At 35.3% G+C, this 18,232-nt stretch overlaps 2 protein-coding genes across 5 annotated transcripts in view; both read right to left on the reverse strand.

Annotated features, from left to right (window-relative positions):
• LOC127846439 (uncharacterized) overlaps positions 1-10,179 on the reverse strand; it is a 99,699-nt gene extending 89,520 nt beyond the window's left edge. Inside the window, exons 1-2 of one of the 4 annotated variants that reach the window (XM_052377687.1) lie at positions 10,011-10,179; positions 9,498-9,522 (exon numbers count right to left, since the gene is read on the reverse strand). The gene's annotated coding sequence lies outside the window, so the exon portion shown is untranslated. Of the gene's footprint in view, positions 1-9,497; positions 9,523-9,901; positions 9,987-10,010 lie in introns of those variants that run through there. The other 3 variants (XM_052377688.1, XM_052377684.1, XM_052377690.1) reach the window with 3 other exon arrangements.
• LOC127846425 (uncharacterized) overlaps positions 1-18,232 on the reverse strand; it is a 105,258-nt gene that overhangs the window by 44,109 nt on the left and 42,917 nt on the right. The window lies entirely within an intron of this gene.

Below are 18,232 nucleotides of genomic sequence, written 5' to 3' on the forward strand. Positions count from 1 at the left end.
CTGTACTCGCAGCCTTATATTAGCGGACTACCACAGGCTATTCTGGGACCGGTACTGTACTCGCAGCCTTATATTAGCGGACTACACAGGCTTATTCTTAGGGCGGTTCTTACTGTACTCGCAGCCTTATATTAGCGGACTACACAGGCTTTTATTCTTGGGCGTGGGGTACTGTACTCGCAGCCTTATATTAGGGGACTACACAGGCTATTCTGGGGCGGTTACTGTACTCGCAGCCTTATATTAGCGGACTACACAGGCTATTCGGGGGGGGTACTGTACTCGCAGGCCTAATATTAGCGGACTACACAGGCTATTCTGGTGCGGTACTGTACTCGCAGCCTTATATTAGGGACTACACAGGCTATTCTGGGCGCGGACGTACTCGCCAGCTTATATTAGCGGACTACACAGGCTATTCTGGGGCGGTACTGTACTCGCCGCAATATATCAGCGGACTACACAGGCTATTCTGGGGGCGGTACTGTACTCGCAGCCGTATATTAGCGGACTACACAGGCTATTCTGGGGCGGTACTGTACTCGCAGCCTTATATAGCGGACTGCACAGCTATTCTGGGGCGGTACTGTACTCGCAGCCTTATATTAGCGGACTACACAGGCCTATTCTGGGCGGTACTGTACTCGCATACGTAAGCCTTTCCCTCTCAGAAGCAAAGTGAAAATAGCTATGTGCAAACAGCATAAAACCAGAAACAGCCTGAGAGTAACTCGCTGTCTGTTTCAGATTTTATGCTGTTTACTGCTCATGAGTATCTAATGGTTGTAAATAAGCCTTTAATACTTGAATCTATTAAGAAAGGGTTTTAGTCATATCTAACTTTCTAAGAGAATACAAATGCGTAAAATTACGTATCTAAGTTGGAAATGGTGCCGCTTTCGCCCGAAAGAGGCTCTTTTACAATACCGATGGTAAGTGGTCATAACCTGCATGATAGAAAATTGGCCCATAAATTCCATCTCTCGAAACAATGTCCATGGAGCGGTTACCCATTTAAATAAACGGTGTCTGGAATAACAACGGACAAATCTCCGCGCGAAGGTTGCTTTAGAAATCGCCATATTGAAGGACGTTGACTTTCACCAACAGTCCTTATACCTACTTTGGAAACATGCTCCGTTTCTGGCGGGCGATTGTTATCGACGCTTTCTGTGTGGTGTCCGGATATACGGGATAGGTGTCCACCTGAACGCCCTTTTCTCGTGCTGATGGCGGGCGCCTGTCGCTCGTCTGGATACCGATAGTCTTGCTCTTCCTTCCGCTGCTCGTGCCTGGCATGCCTTTGACACTGTATGTACTGCAATAGTTGACGAAAATAAGCCGTAAGCGGTAGATCGTGATATATAGGCTATCGCCGGAAGAATTACCTACACAACTTTGATCAGTGTTAAAAGAAAGGCTCCACGTCACTTAATAATAATATAACTATAAATAATGAATACCCTAGGTTCAATAATTCTCCGAGACATGCACTTAATTATCTCGTTATTTCCACAACAACTTCATCAACAATTTGTTCTTACATACTAGCACAGGTAAAATCTATAAAGCAATTATCTTTTGTTAATACCAGTTCCTTAATGTGAGTACTTTTGGAGCTTTTGACAGCATGTACCTATACCTTTACAAGAGAGAAAATGTCAACATGGCAATGTTCTTGAGTATGAGTATCATTTTATATTATAATGTTCCTTATATAATGTATTATAATATTGCATATACATAGATGCAAGCTGATAACACAAGTACCAACATGTATGAATTTTATTTCGATTAATTGTGTATTTTTTATTACTCAGACTTTTAGCTCTCTCAAAGATTTGTCTTTGTGGGTTTTATGTTATCACTATAACATTAATAAATGTTGTAGTTCAAATGCCCTAGACCTTTGCATGTATTGCCACTTATTCAACAACTTATAAAATTCAATACTGATTACATTTAATGCCTTTATATATGTTACTATTTGTTTAAGATGCATACTCATGAAATGAATGTCCATTGTATATTGAATGAACGAAAACCATATCAGCACATGCATGCGAATTAAATGTATATATGCGCCTAGTCTAAATAAAGAATTTAATTATCCATGTTGTAGTTTAAACGTTTATATGTCGTACTGAGAAATCGTTTCATCAATTAATTGTTATCACCAAATTGTGAGCTACGTTATGCGAAAATGGGTCTAATGCCATACGCGAAGAGCGTAGCTCCTGAACACCCAGTGAAATTGTGTAGTGTGGCCAGGAGCTAACGATACCGCGAACTTGCGTGACTTTGTAGCAAACTTACTTGACTTTATATCGGACAGTGAGGCTCCTGACCAAAGTGACCAAAATGCGCCAATGCGTAGTGTGGTATTGGGCTAAATTAGCGGCATATCCTATAAAATCGCATGACGCGACCCATAATAATGACGTATTAAGCCGTGCAAGACGGTGAAATACTTTGAACCCATCAACCAAACGTGAAAAAGGCAACGCTAAACGGGTTTGAAAAGTCATTGATTAAACATTTTAATAGACTTTATTACTGAATTTCACAATTTGTGTACACTTTCATAAAAATATTTGTATAAACCATTTCGTATTAAAATGTGTAACATTTTGAATTTCTCGTTACTCGTTTCCAATTATAGCCAAGTGTGTGTTTAAATGTCATGTTTGATTTACATATCCTTGGTGTCGCATACACTCGTATGTGACAGGTAATTATTGGATGAATTGTTAATTTTGAATACAATTTTGAATACATTCAAGAACCAATATCTTTTTCGAAAAAAATTATTTCCTAGCGGTTTAAATGATTAGGTGTTATATACTGAATAATAAAAAATGCATACATTTAACTGTGAATTAATTGCTATAGTGAGAAATCTTTTCGCGGTTTGGTAAATTGACAAAATTGAAAAAAGTTGTTTCAGATTCGCAAATTTTCGGTTTTGTTATGATATTTGTGAGGAAACAGTATTACTGAACATTTGCCATGGTCTAATATAGCCATTATATGCATCTTTTGACGATTTAAAAAACTAATTTTTTTAAAGCGTTGCAACGCGAAACGATTGAATAATTTGGAGAGTTCTGTGGTTGTCGTTTAAATTTGTTAAATTACGAAGATTGCTGATATAATGCATAAAATACTTTAGCCAAGTATGTTTGGCAGAATAGCCGAGGGGCTAATGCGTTTTTACTCCAGGTTACTCCTGGACACCGGCGGTCACTGGTTCGAGTCCAGCTGCGGCTACTTTTTTTTCTTATTTTAAATTTTATTCTTATATTACCTATAAAATACGCAGTTTATGTATGCTTGGCAGGATAGCTCAGTTGGCTTATGCGTTTTTACTTCAGGATTCCGGGGGTCACTGGTTTGAGCCCTGCTGCAGGCTACTTTTTTCCTTTTTTAATTTTATTTATGATTTTTTACTGGAGCTTTTAAAATTTAAAGTTTACATTTATCATTACAAAGCATTAAAGGACAAACTTCAAAACATGCCAAAATCTGTGAAAAGGCCCCTTTAATATAAGCAAACAAACTCATAATGTATAAACAAATGCCCAGAATAGGTATCAAACACACGAATGCGATCACGAGAACAAGTACACGTAAGAGTAAGTGTTCAAACCGATTGAGCCGATCTGGCTCAAAATAATATGGATTACCTCTTTGGGTTTACAAGAAACCGCTTAGAAAAAGTGCAACGAAAAAGATTATCTTGTATCTTCCATAACCATGACCAGCTTATTTAACGAAACCATTGAGTCTCGCTCTGGGAAAATGGGTCTTAATGCATGTGCGTTAAGTGTCGTCCCAGATTAGCATATAAACTCCGCACATGCTAATAAGGGACGACACTTTTCGCTTTTATATATTTTTTTTAAAGAATGTGTCTTCTCCAAAAAAACTAATCTTTATCGAAAGTGTCGTCCATGATAAGCCTTCCGGACTGCACAGGCTTATCTGACATGACAATGTACGCACATGCAGTAAGCCCCGTGTCCCCAGGAAAAGGCTCATTTAAATATAGCGAAAGGCAGAATAAAATAACTTGTGAATTTCAGAATACGTTTGTCTAAAAACACCTCACTGTACCATAATATTTAAACGAGCAAACTTTTACTGAAGACGTATGAATTCATTACCTGTGCCTGCATGGCCATATAACGTTATGACTGGAGAATGTAATCCAGAATAAATCTAATTAACCTGTGTGACGACATATTACAATTACTAGTTCAACGACTACAATAAAAAAAATCTGGACAAAAGTCGAGACGCCGTGTTGTTGCTGTAAGCTGATTTATTGAAGGATTATGCGAGTTAAGTCTTGTTGGTATTTAAAGGAAAATGTCAAAATCTGACTTTAACAGTTAATCTCACATAGGTAATCCAATATTGGTTTGTATAGTATTGTACACAAAAGTCATTAAGAAGTCAATGTTCGTGTTCTGAAAGGTTCACGTACAGTGCTCTGTTCTATTTTAAAAGCGACCTCAATTAGTGAAAATGACAAGTGTTATAAAATCAGTACGTTAAAAATGTGCCAGGGCAAGGGAAGCAATATGGACAAACAGTCATGATAAAAATGAATAAAATATATAGTAACACATTTTTATGTGTGCAGCTCTCTGAAAATAATGCGTTGATCTTTTTAAATTTGCAAACTTAAATGGCTTAATAGGCTGATGTGCGTAAAAAGGAACTTTGGCTTAGAAAAGTGTTTGACAGAATTATGTCAATATGTCAATAATATTAATATTTTTGAAAATTCTTCTTTCTTTACCTACTGGTTTGTATATCGTCAAACTCAGAGCTGAATGATCTAAATCATTCACCGTGCCGATGATTGTAAAGAAAGAAATAGTGTCTGCGGCCAGTTTTCGCTGCAATATGGCCATACGCGTCTGTGCCCAGACGCGTATTGTGGAGGCATCAGTGTTTGTGATACATTGCTAGTTTTGTCATTGCTTTTCTACTGGATTTTTCACACCTGCATATGCAGATGATTGAACATTAATAAGATGATTTTGATTGTATTTTCTATTGTATTTAAATCTATCATACTAAACGAGTGTATGTCTGCATAATCATGCAGTCGGTTTAGTATGGCGTAGTATAGATTACATAAAATGGATACCAGTGCTAAAGCTCAGTTCATGTTTTTGAAAAAAAAAACATTCTGACGCAATTTAACGAGAGTTACTTCGCAACATTTATCTTTATTTACGATAGTATTTTTAACAAAACTCCTCTCGATACTTCAGAGAGAATTCACGGGACGAACGTAATCGCTGATAAGAAGTAGGATAACCATAAACGTTCGTATCAAATGTTGATATAATTTTATGAGGTTTACAATTGTTTCAAAAGTATCCTTAGACCATGTACGCTTTATAATATTTACTCCCAACACTTTCCACTTTATTTTAGATAAAGTCGTAGATTATAACGATAGCTGTGCTAGCGAGGACCCATAATGAAAGTTGAAGAGTGCTTTCAAAAATATAATTAACAAACACTGAAGTTGTTAAATGTAATCGATACGAACGGAATACGTACAAAATAGAGGCTACACTTTAATGCTTATTTGTCAATTGAATATATCGGGTTGTGTATAAAATCAAGTTTGTTTTATAAAAGACCACTGATTTAAATAGATTATTTAATAAATAGAAAAATGAAAGAATAAATAATAACGCCCCGAGGTTGTATTCCTTGGCATCAGAACAAAAAATGTTAATCGACCGATAACCAACGATAAAATTGAAAGTTATGTCTGAAGCTGTTTTGCTGTCCGTGTTATTGCTGTTGCTGTTGTTGTTCTGACTATGTGATTGGCTTTCTTTTTTTTATATGATGATGAGGAAGAAAACTAGGAGGAGTAGGTGATGATTATGATGATGATGATAATGACTATGATGATGATGATGATGATGATGATGATGATGGTGGTAGTGGTGGTGGTGATGGTGGTGGTGATGATAATGATGATGATGATGATGGTGGTGGTAGTGGTTGTGGTGATGGTGGTGGTGATGATGATGGTGGTGGTGGTGGTGGTGATGATGATGATGATGATGATGGTGATGATGATGATGATGATGATGATGATGATGATGATGATGATGATGATGATGATGATGATGATGATGATGATGATGATGATGATGATGATGATGATGTTGGTGGTGGTGGTGGTAATGATGATGATGATGATGATGATGATGATGATGATGATGATGATGATGATGATGATGATGATGATGATGATGATGATGATGATGATGATGATAATGTTGCTGAAGCTCGTGCTGCTTCTTCTTCTGCTGCTGTTGCTGCTGCTGCTGCTGATGATGATAATAATGCTGATGATGATTTTCCGAGCAAACCCTTTCACGATTATTAACATTTCAATTGCTGGTATTCTTCGATCCGCGGGATGATGATTGGACGATTAAATCACAAGCAGATTACGTCGGGAAAAACAATGAACCCGTTCAATACTTCATTTAACTTTAATGAATGTTTGGATTGTCATGGTCGAATTTCAGAGATGAGACTATCCAGATTACTTCACAATATAAATTAATGGCAACCGTTGGAACATATACTAGTCCTTGTTCAGTTTAATGATTAATGAGAACTATCGACATTATGCACTGAGCAGTAAAGAACTGACACGGCTTTAAACAAAACTCATTTAAACTATATCTTTAAATGAAACGCGTTATTCCGAACAACGTAGATGATGCGGATAAAGTTTCATGAAAATCTGCTAAAAATGTTAAAGATGTTTGCTTGCTAAATCTACCAGGTTACATCCAATATGACAGCAGGTCGGCACTCTAGAATTGTGTCGAAGAAAAACACGCCTATGCTTTATGCTCATGCGATGTTTTAAGCTTAATCCATTTAAGCCTAGCGTCTAGAAAAAAGACCTTGGCAAACAGCGTAGACCCAGATGAGACGCCGCATGATGCGGGGTCTCATCTCGGTCTGCGCTGTTTGCTTAAAGGAATTTTTGTAAGAAATATTCTAAATATAGAAATAAATATACTAGACATCCCTAATTTTGGAAATAAATTCATCCAATTTAGAAAGATGGGAGAGTCCACTAGGCATAAATGAGTTAAATTGTGTTTCTGTTGTCTAAAAGTGAAATAAGCAGTTCAACGTCAATTTTTGTGCACACAATTGACGACGCACCGTGGAGCGAAATACCATAGGTTTGAGGGCCAAATTTGGGACATGCATAACGGCTTCATGCTTTAAAAGTCTCAATCTCGAGTCTTCATCAACGACATGATCTTCTTCCACGGGTACCAAGAGAATCAATACCGGTCCCGACATATCTTACCTTATTATCTTACACTTTTCTCCGCAACCTTACTAAGTAATACTTACTCTGACCAGGTAGGTCGTAAACAGTGTTGTGGAAAATAATGCCAATGCTATCCTACTAGATAGAAATAGCCGAACTAATAAACTACATGTAATATAAAAAATTTATATTATAGCTTTTACCGATATCTTTAATGGATGTACACGACTCCATCAGCGTATTATTTTTATTTTACAGAAAACATGGGAAACATCGCAATGGGAAATAACTTTAAGCCTTTAAAATTGAGCTTCACATGCAGTTCATTGTTAAAACAGTTTCGGAAGTATCCGGTATTATTTACTTAAACCATAGTGATACAGATTATGTGATATCTTTAACCATTAGAATTTATATAAAAACGAACGATTAAAATCAAGAATTTGATGGAATCAAAATAATTTAGATAATTTTGATGATAAACCGTTAATTTATGATAAATGATTTTAAATTATCAGAGTTTATCCACGGATAAGGTTTTCAATTAAACATTTAAGATTGAATCTATTTCTAAAAATCATTGTAAAAGTCGTTTTAACTGATGGTCATATTTAATGGGTTAAATTTATCAATAATGCATGCATTCAGATTAAGATTTTCCACCGGTGAGCTCTTCAAAATGAATTCAGATAAGATATCGTTTTCTACACACATTCCGGTCCTTGAAATCGTTATTTTATCATTGTATTTCTACTTTCGCAATCTCCATATTCTCGTTATTAAAGTGTCAGTCAACAAATAAAGAATATACACGTAACTCGATTGCTGAAAATGTATTTCGCATTTTAATTTCCGAAAACGGTGTCGTGTTTGTCAAAATAATTTGCTATTCATTTTTGTTTATTTACGGTTAAATATGTTGCTCTTTTGCGCAGTGAAAAAACAACAACGGCGTTTAATATAAAATACAAATTGTATTATCGTAGTATAGATATTTGCATCAATTATTTTTATATTAGAACTAAAAAAGACACACTCATTTTCAATAAAACAATATATTAATGCACACATATCGTTTATACCATTTCGCCAAATACATTAATTTTTCACGGGATGTATTTGTATTAAGTTAGTTTTAAATTCAAAAGTTTATGTTTATAATTCTTAAAGTAACATTTAATTAACTGCGTTCTTTGCAAGATTGTGCAAACATGACACACATACCTAAAAGCGTTATCTGTACGTTTTGATCATATAAACCGCAACAAAAATCTCTCTATTGCACAGGACGATTTTGATCATCGGCCTTGGGTGTATTGAGGTATTGGTGAAAGAGAAAACTGGATCGCGTGACATACTCTACCATTATCTGCTACATGGATTCAATTTGTTCTTAAGTGTCATCGATCAGGCAATTGCTGTCCAAATCCTATGAAATATTTGTTACTTCTCTTGGTAACCGAGGTTTTGGAAGATACAAACATGTTTTTTACTTTGCTCTTAATCTAACGAGTAAAAGTGCATTACAACAATTACAAAAAGAAAAATACATATGCAGTTTATATACGTGTTAGTTAAATAAAAATGACGGTGTCCATGGCAAAACCCATTCGTAGGAATGTTATGTTTGTGTTGATGACGACGAAAACGACGATAATAATGATAATAATCATTATCATTATACTGGGGAGGAGAAGGACGACAACGACGGCGGTGATCGTCATCATCATTATAATGAGGTACACAGTAACACGCACGATCACGATGCATTGCAAGCACACAAAAACAAAATGATTTCTACCACCATGATTCGCTGAATTGTTCGGCAAATGTAGTTACACCTCCGCCATAGCAAGTGATGTCTTTTTTTAACCCATTTAAGCCTAGCGTCTAGAAAAAAAGGCCTTGGCAAACAGCATAGACACAGATGAGTCTGCGCTGTTTGCATAAAGGAATATTCTAAATATAGAAATAAACATACTAGATATCCCTAATTTTGGGAATAAATTGATCCAATTAAGGAAGATGGGATAGTCCACTAGGCATAAATGGGTTGATATCTTGAAAATACACACACATTTCTATGTCGTGCAAAACAAAAACAACACCAAGTGTACGCAAATAACTTTAAATGTAACGGAAACTGTCTTACCTTTTCAAACGCAAAAATAGTTTCCCTTAAATAAAAACAATATGAATACTTTACACTTTCGCCTGGCAAAATGTCATATCTTTCTCATTTTAAATGTTTGTGAAATCTCAAATCAAACGCATTCTCAAAAGAGTACTTTAAAATCCACTTGTTGTATTGTTTACTCGAATCAAACAAACGGATTTAAACATATATCAAGCCAAAACATGCTCTTCAATACCTAAAATTTGATATCTGATATTTTACACGATTATGGATCAAACATTATTATGCGCTAACGTTTCATAAACCATATTTTAAAACAATCCTTCAACAAAATTTAAATTGCAATCATCGTTCACCAAATTCTATATATTGTTCGAGTCGTTTCAAGCAGCATGTACGGTCGCTAAGGGTGTACTCACTCAATTATTATCAAAGTATTCTTCTCCTAAATCCATAGTATTTTTGTGTATTTAACTTTGTGATCAAAATGCGATAAAAACGTAGAGTAATCTTTTAAAGAACACTCACCAGTGTCGGCTTTTAGTTCCTTTTAAAACGATCGAATAAAATCCAAATGTCTATTGAGCAGTAAGAATCGAGTATTTATTTATTCACACAATTTGTGGGTTAACAAGATAGTATGGGCCGTTTTCGAATGCGGTATTGTGGACTATAATATATTGATTAAACGTTTAGATCGCACCATACGTATTTTGCAATAGTCCGCTGTAAGCTATATCGTTTGCCACAGGGTCTTGGTTCATATCTAAAATCGATAATGAACTGATCTGATTTAAAACGATCGCCTCCTTTACCATCTTGAATGTTTTGAATAAAATCGAGTATCTCAAACACCGGCTACTTTTGATCTACTTGCAATATTTTAAATGTGTTGGAAATTGAGTCGAATTTGAGCGTCGCTCTAGGTCAAAGAGGCCTTATATCCGCACAGGCTTGTCAGGGTGGTCACTTTCCGCTTGTATGGAATTTTTCGATTCAAAGAAGTCTGTTCTTTGCAAAAATCACTTTTAGGCTAAAAATATCGCCCCTGATTAGCCTGCGCTTACTGCACAAGTTAATCAGGAACGACACTTTACGCACATGCATGAAGCCCCATTTCCCCAGAGCTCGGCTCATATCGATTTTATAACATTTTGCGTATTTTTGCATATACTATGCTCCTCCTATATCGTGCTACTCATGTTATATTCGCTCAATACACTCATGTACATGTATTTAGGTATACTCAATATGTCTGACTTTAAATTTCTTATATAGGTTTTATCAGCGTTTAAATTAGTTGTAAGAATGTAGTACCGGCCAGCGACCCTGTCTCAACTGTAAAGGTGTAAGTCAAATTTTCCCTTATGGAGTTTTGCGAATACATCAATTCGAAAATTTGCTAACATTTCAATGGTGTCATATACATTTTTGCGACATCAATGCAGGTTTCGAATTTTAAGAACGTGTCAAATTTGGCACTTTTGAATTCTGCGAACATTTTCGTTTCGTTTCGTTTATTTCAATATGCACATTTGCACAATATGCTGATAGAATGAGCAAATACCATTTATATAACATAGTGATAGTCACATTATTTACAGAAAGCAACGGTGAATGTCTACGGTCAGGAAGAAATGTGCAAACATAAAACATGTCGAATAAACTATTCACTAATCTTCGTTTGAATTTGGCATTTTGTGATTGACATCTTCATATTCCATTATGTCAACATTTAACTTTGCCAGTTAGCGAACGCGTTAAAGTTTGACATGTTTACATGTAAATCTGGAACTTTGCGAACATATAAATTTAGCAGTTTGCGGTCATTTTGATGTGGATGTTTCAGAACGTGTTAATTTTGCATTTTGTGTAGATGTTCATTTTAACAGACAGGCAAGCAGAATCGATGTCACTCTACCTGGACGCACCCCTGTGGTATCAGCTCGTTGTAGATCTAGCCACTGCGTGTGAACAGCGGAAAAACCAATATCGACCCATGGTGACCGTGTCGTTAGCTAATCGACCGAATCCAATAAGAAAATACACTTGATTGCATTCAAATAAAATCAACTTGATGATTTGTTTGACATGATCGCATTAGTATAATGCTAAACATAGCAGTTGCTATTGATATTTGTTTCTATACAAGGCAATTTAAATACCTAACATTTAAAGCTGTGTGCACAGCAACATATGAGCCTCGCTCTGGGAAAACGGGGCTTAATGCATGTGCGCTTTGTGTCGTAAAGGGATAGCCTGCGCAGTCCGCACAGTCTAATCAGGGACGACGCTATCCGCCTTTATTGCAGTCGTCGTTTAATTACCGAAAATCCCGTTTATGCGGAAAATGTCTTTACTGATTAGGCCGTGCAGACTGCACGGGCTAATCTGAGACTTTACGCACATGCATTATGCCCCGTGTTCTCAGAGAACGGTTGATATTTGACAATGTACTCCACGTGTAACAAGCGCTCTCAAATTGAACACAAGATAAACTGCATTCAGGTGAACAGGTTTGAAAATATGGAAAAGAATTAAAGTAAATATAAGATTCATGAAAAGTTACTATTTCTTGCATGTAAATGACAAACAATATTCGTGTTTATTACTATTTCTTGCACGTAAATGACAAAGCCTTGCCTAAAACTCACAATTGTTTTTAAAATAACAGATCCATTCCTCCTTACTAACAAACTTTTGAGAATATATTTTAACTGAACAGTGTTTGTATACAACTGTTTATAGCAGTATTCAGAGTTGAAACAGTTTAGTTTTAAGTCAGAATTTGTATTTTGTGAAATGCATGTGTGTAAATTATATAGATTATATATATCAATACTTACGTTTTTATTTCTGCATGTAATTCGTGAAGTTCATCACCGTGTTAGTGCTTTGATACATTCATACAAACGCTTGCTTGAAAAAAGGAGAATACCTTTGATTATTGTAATATTTGCAAATTTATATAAAGCCCGAAACCACATTGCTTGGTGTTTTCTGTGCAATCGCTTGTATTGCAAGTATTGCCTCAAATATTACCAGGTATAATCTAAGATTTTAACACGACACGTATCTTGTTTTCTTCAATGATATGAATGTTTTTCTACGCGGCTGAAAGTTTTGAAAATAATCGATCTGAAGCATTCCTTGACATAGTACAGTAAATTTCACATGCTTTAACCCATTTATGCCTAGTGGACTCTCCCATCCTTGTAAAACGGATCATTTTATTTCCGAAATTGTGGATGTCTAGTATACTTATTTCTATATTTAAAATATTTCTTTCAGAAATTCCTTTAAGCAAACAGTGCAGACCCAGATGAGAGGCCGCATCATGCGGCGTCTCATCTGGATCTACGCTGTTTGCCAAGGCCTTTTTTCTAGACGCTAGGCATAAATGGGTTAACATGCTCTATGAAACATCGTTGCAAACAAGACATGTTTTTCATGATAAAATGTACAATTTTACTACTCAACGCGCAGATGTTATTGAAATCTTTTTTTTTATGTTAAGGTGCATATCAAAGGTTTTTTTTTTCTTTATAAACACCATTAAGAAATATGCGTTCCCCTTTTTCACGCATATATTTCTCTGGTAACAACGTTTTATGGACGATGACCACATCGTTTAGAAAAGCTATATACCATAAGCAAATTGTTTCATATCGCCTCAGTGGGATTTGAAATGACAACTACACAAACCATGCTTTTCAGTATTAGTTTTCAAGCATTCAGTGCCCATATCAATCATTCTCCAGATATTCTATTCTCATTTCATATTTACACCCGGAGCATCGCCGTAGATACGTTTATTTTACTTATTTTACAACTTCTTAACCCATTTATGCCTAGTGGACTCTCCCACACTTCTAAATTGGATCAATTTATTTCCAAAATTAGGGATGTCTAGTACATTTATTTCTATATTTAGAATATTTCTTACAGAAATTCCTTTAATCAAACAGCGCAGATCCTGATAAGATGCCGCATTATGCGGCGTCTCATCTGGGTCTATGCTGTTTCCCAAGGCCCCTTTTCTTGACGCTACGCATAAATGGGTTAAAACGAGATGTTATTACAAAATCACGTGTTTGTTAAGAACACCAAAAGCAGGATATATAGGATCTGGCACGAGTTGTTATATCATACCATATTTTATTAAACGAGTTCAGGAATTTTGTTAGTAAGCGAGCTTACTAACGAATTTCCTGGACGAGTTTAATAAAAGAATTGGTATGATATGACAACGAGTGTCAGATCTTTTTTTATCACATGCTATTAAATGAGCAAATTAAAAAAATATTTACGCAAACATAATGATAAATTCCGAATGTTGTTTACATTTCGCGACGTCATATGACGTTGCAACGTCATTTCAGCAAAATAACAAAATGCGATTGGTCAATCGAACAAACACTAAGCCAATGAAAACGCTTAAAAAGTATATTACACATGTGTAAGATATATAGGATCTGGCACGAGTTGTCATTTCATACCATATTTAATAAAACGAGATCAGGAATTTTCTTAGTACGCGAGCCTTTGGCGAGCTTACTAACACATTTCCTGGACGAGTTTAATTAAATATGGTATGATATGACAACGAATGTCAGATCTTTTTTTATCACATGCTTTTAAATGAGCAAATTAAATAAATATTTACGCAAACATAATGATTAATCCCGAATGTTGTTTACATTACGTGACGTCATTTGACGTTGCAACGCCATTTCAGCAAAATAACAATATGCGATTGGTCAATAAACGAAAACTAAGCCAATGAAAACGCATAAAAATGTTGTATTACACATGTGTAATAAAAAAATATGTAATGGTTGTATTACATAGGAAACAGAGTATAGCATGTAATAAAAAAATATTCGTAATGGTTATATTACATGGGAAACATACCACACTTATAAGGAACGGTTATGCTAAACACAACGGTTTGCACATACCAGTGTCACAACACGGAGAGAATATAACCTTTATTTACTAGAAACACAATAAGTAATAATAAGAACTGCCAATCATAAACTAAAATTCAATATTTAAAACTATGCAAATCGATAAGAAAAATGAATTCCATGTCGATAATTACAGGTAGTTAGGTCTAAACAAGATTTATTAAGTTATTCTAAAACACACGTAAGCAGTATAATACAAACATGCATGCTACGTTTAACATAATATGCTTTAAATAAACACATTAAAGTCTAGTAGACTCTCACATACTTCTAAATTGGATCAATTTATTTCCAAAATTAGGGATGTCTAGTATATTTATTTCTATATTTAGAATATTTCTTACAGAAATTCCGTTAAGCAAACAGCGCAGACCCTGATAAGACGCCGCATCATGTGGCGTCTCATCTGGGTCTGCGCTGTTTGCCAATGCTTTTTCTAGACGCTAGGCATAAATGGGGTAAGAATGCAAAGTACGATAGATGGTTTATAAACGTGCAGTCAATAACATTGAATACAAGACAAACATGAAAAAAAAAACACGTGTAACGTCACTCTCATTACGTAACTTTCTAAAACTTGACATTTGAGGAACAAGGTATTACTTTATTTTTGTATCCACCATTTCGTTTGTGTTCACCATATATGTTATTTTGTATTCACATTGTGCTATGTGCTGTTGTAAGGCACCAGCCCGCACAATCTAATCAAAGCGTTGAAGGCACTGAATTTGTTCGCTTTTGTATAAACTTAGACGCAACTCAGTTTTCAAAATTATGTGATAGCTTTTTATATCGCAAGTTTGAAATGACCACAACCCATTCAAATTTATAAAGAGTGTGTCTTAAAACACAGGTCGAGATGGGTTTTTTCCAAATCATTGATACAGCTAATCAGTGCACAGGCTAATCTTATTTGACATGCATTTAGCCCCGTTTTCCCTGAAAGCAGTCAGTATGTACAGATTTCAATGATAAACACTAGACTGGCCAACGTTGTCTTACAAGCTGTTAAATACACACTATTTCTGTACCAGTGAGAACAGGCAGATGCGTAGGTTAGAGTAGACGCTTTTATCATTCTGTCGTCTGCTAAATTTTACTGGAGTTATCCACACAGGCAGTCACGGGTTACGGTTCCTAGCGTAGTTAAGGCATACTTATTTGCAAAATTCGGTCTGCATTATTTGTGAGCTAACGCTCACAACTAAAAACAGCAACACAAAACGTTGCAAAAATGCAGAAATCGTTTTTGATAGACATCTTACCAAACAAACTAGGCTTACAAAACCCACAATATGTCCACAACGCACTTGCTTGGTGTCGCTTCATTGAGGTGTGACGTAACGGCTCCCAATATTTTAGCTTATATGACATTAATTAATCGGACGGACATCGTTCATGGATTCTATTCAGATACACTTAATGACGCTTTTGAAACGCAAATTTAATAACACTACCTGTTTGAAAACTATCACTTATTTCATATACATTATTAAAGGCCTTATAATTATCAAATTGTTGTGACCTAAAATTATCTCAGCGTCATAAAATGAACACTTGCTGCAACCCACTTTGGAGAACGCTTACATGAGATTTCCTTTGAGTATGGCTTGGTCGGATGCAGTGATTTAACCCATTTAAGTCTAGAAAAAAGGCCATGGCAAACAGCGTAGACCCAGATGAGACGCCGCATGATGCGTGGCCGGCCGTCTGGTAGTTATTTGTTTCAAGACATATAGGATTGGTTGATACAAATGTTTAACCCATTTATGCCTAGTGAACTCTTCCATCCTTCTAAATTGGATCAAATTATTTCCAAAATTAGAGATGTCTAGCATATTCATTTCTATATTAAGAATATTTCTTACAGAAATTCCTTCAAGCCAATGCCTTTTTACTAGACGCTAGGCATAAATGGGTTAAATGTCTGTTGTGATTAATAAGAGTCGTACAATTTAATGAAATGGCTGACGGGTAATTTACGTCACATTTGCGACCATTAATGCCACTTTTTTCAAACGAGTTGCTGAATGTCAGAGTAAAATAATATTACTCATCTACACATTTTATTGCGAGAAACATGTTCATACATAACCAATTTCATTAATATATTTAAATTGTTCTCGCAATAAACTATGGATAGTGTATTATGTTATCTTTTATTTCAGAGCGACACTGAGGTCCAGACGAATTAAGCTTTATTTCATATAAAAATAATAAACTATTTGTATTTTTACATTTAGTATATTGCACCATTAAGACCCGTGCTCTTTTACTGCTTTCAGCGAAAAAAAGATAATTTAAAATATATTAATTCTCTTGGAGGGTTTCTATGCGATGCGATTTGTTTAGGCTCAAAATGGACCCAATTATTATCGAAAAAGCTTTTTAATTATTCACGTCAGAATTGATATTGAACTCAACAAATTAACGTGTATCACGGTTCTGATGTTGCATTTCAAAAGGTTTGAATGTGTTGTCAAATAGTGTTCGTCAAGTAATCAATTTATATGCAATATAAACCAACAAAATTTATGATATTTTTTTTATTTTTAAATAACAGTGCTTTCGTCAAATCTCCAGTAAGAAACTAAGAGGTACTCAAAACTACAAAGTTCAACCATATACAATATATGTACACCAATTATACGTATTATCGTTACATATAATTCTTAAATGACGCACTTGGTAGGTCCTGTTTTTTTATTGTCATGCTGAATGCAATAGTTAGAATGATATTTCACAAACATGCATCTTCCAGTTGTTGACGCAGTTGCCGTCATCTAGCCTACCTCTCCAAATCAATAAGCACGTGTCGATATGATCCTCAATCGGAAGTGTCGACATAGGAACGCCAGACAACCAACGCCATACGCCGCTTTCCTTCGTTGCCCCTAGCCAAAAGTCGTTGCCCTGCATCAAAGTATTGGTTCTGTTTAAAAGGGACGATGATTCCGCGCTTGCTAGTTTCCATCCGAAGCTCTCGCAGTTTTCTTTTGAATTGGCCCAATTAAGATGATCCGGCATACCAACGAACACTTTGACAGCTGGATAAACCTTCGAAAAAAGACCATCAAGTTGTGTGTGTGTTTCTTTTTTGAAATGCTTAATTTTGATAATCAGTGCGATTGTTAAAATATGTATGCACACTATACGGCTGTAGGTAGTTACCAATTAATACTTCTACGCCAGTCATTAAAGGGGCGTTATTTCTATACACATTATCATCAGATTTAAACGCACTCTGACAGCAAAGACGAGGCGCAAAATTTTGTAGTGTAAACTGAAAATAAAAGTTTAGAAACATAGGAGATAATATTTTTCATACAATCCAATTTGGAAAGGCAATTATTTTATTAAATGTGGAACAATAAAACAAATTTGTATTGCGTTGGTAATTTTTCCTTATATTTGCACGAACTTAAATCGAACACAACGTTTAAAGGAAATTACACAATTTATTAAGGTAAATCATTATGCATTACTTTACCTGTACATAGAAGTTGTTTAAAAAGCAAGAAGTAAAAAGTATCCCTTACTAATTATAAATTTAACAGTTCTAACTATTATGCACTTATTTTGCGTCGCCTTTTTGTCAAACGGTCACAAACAATTAACAGCATTCTTTAAATATTAAAGACCACTAAATGCAAATACATGCAACCCTAAAGTATAATGACTCTACTTGCTTTTTGCATCCTCTAAATATGTAACACTTCATGTAATGGAAAGTATCTCTATGGTAATATCCAAAAGTTTGTCTAGTGGTTAAACAGTTAA

Source organism: Dreissena polymorpha, chromosome 9 (genome assembly GCF_020536995.1).
Source record: "Dreissena polymorpha isolate Duluth1 chromosome 9, UMN_Dpol_1.0, whole genome shotgun sequence".
Classification (NCBI taxonomy): Eukaryota; Metazoa; Mollusca; class Bivalvia; order Myida; family Dreissenidae; genus Dreissena; species Dreissena polymorpha.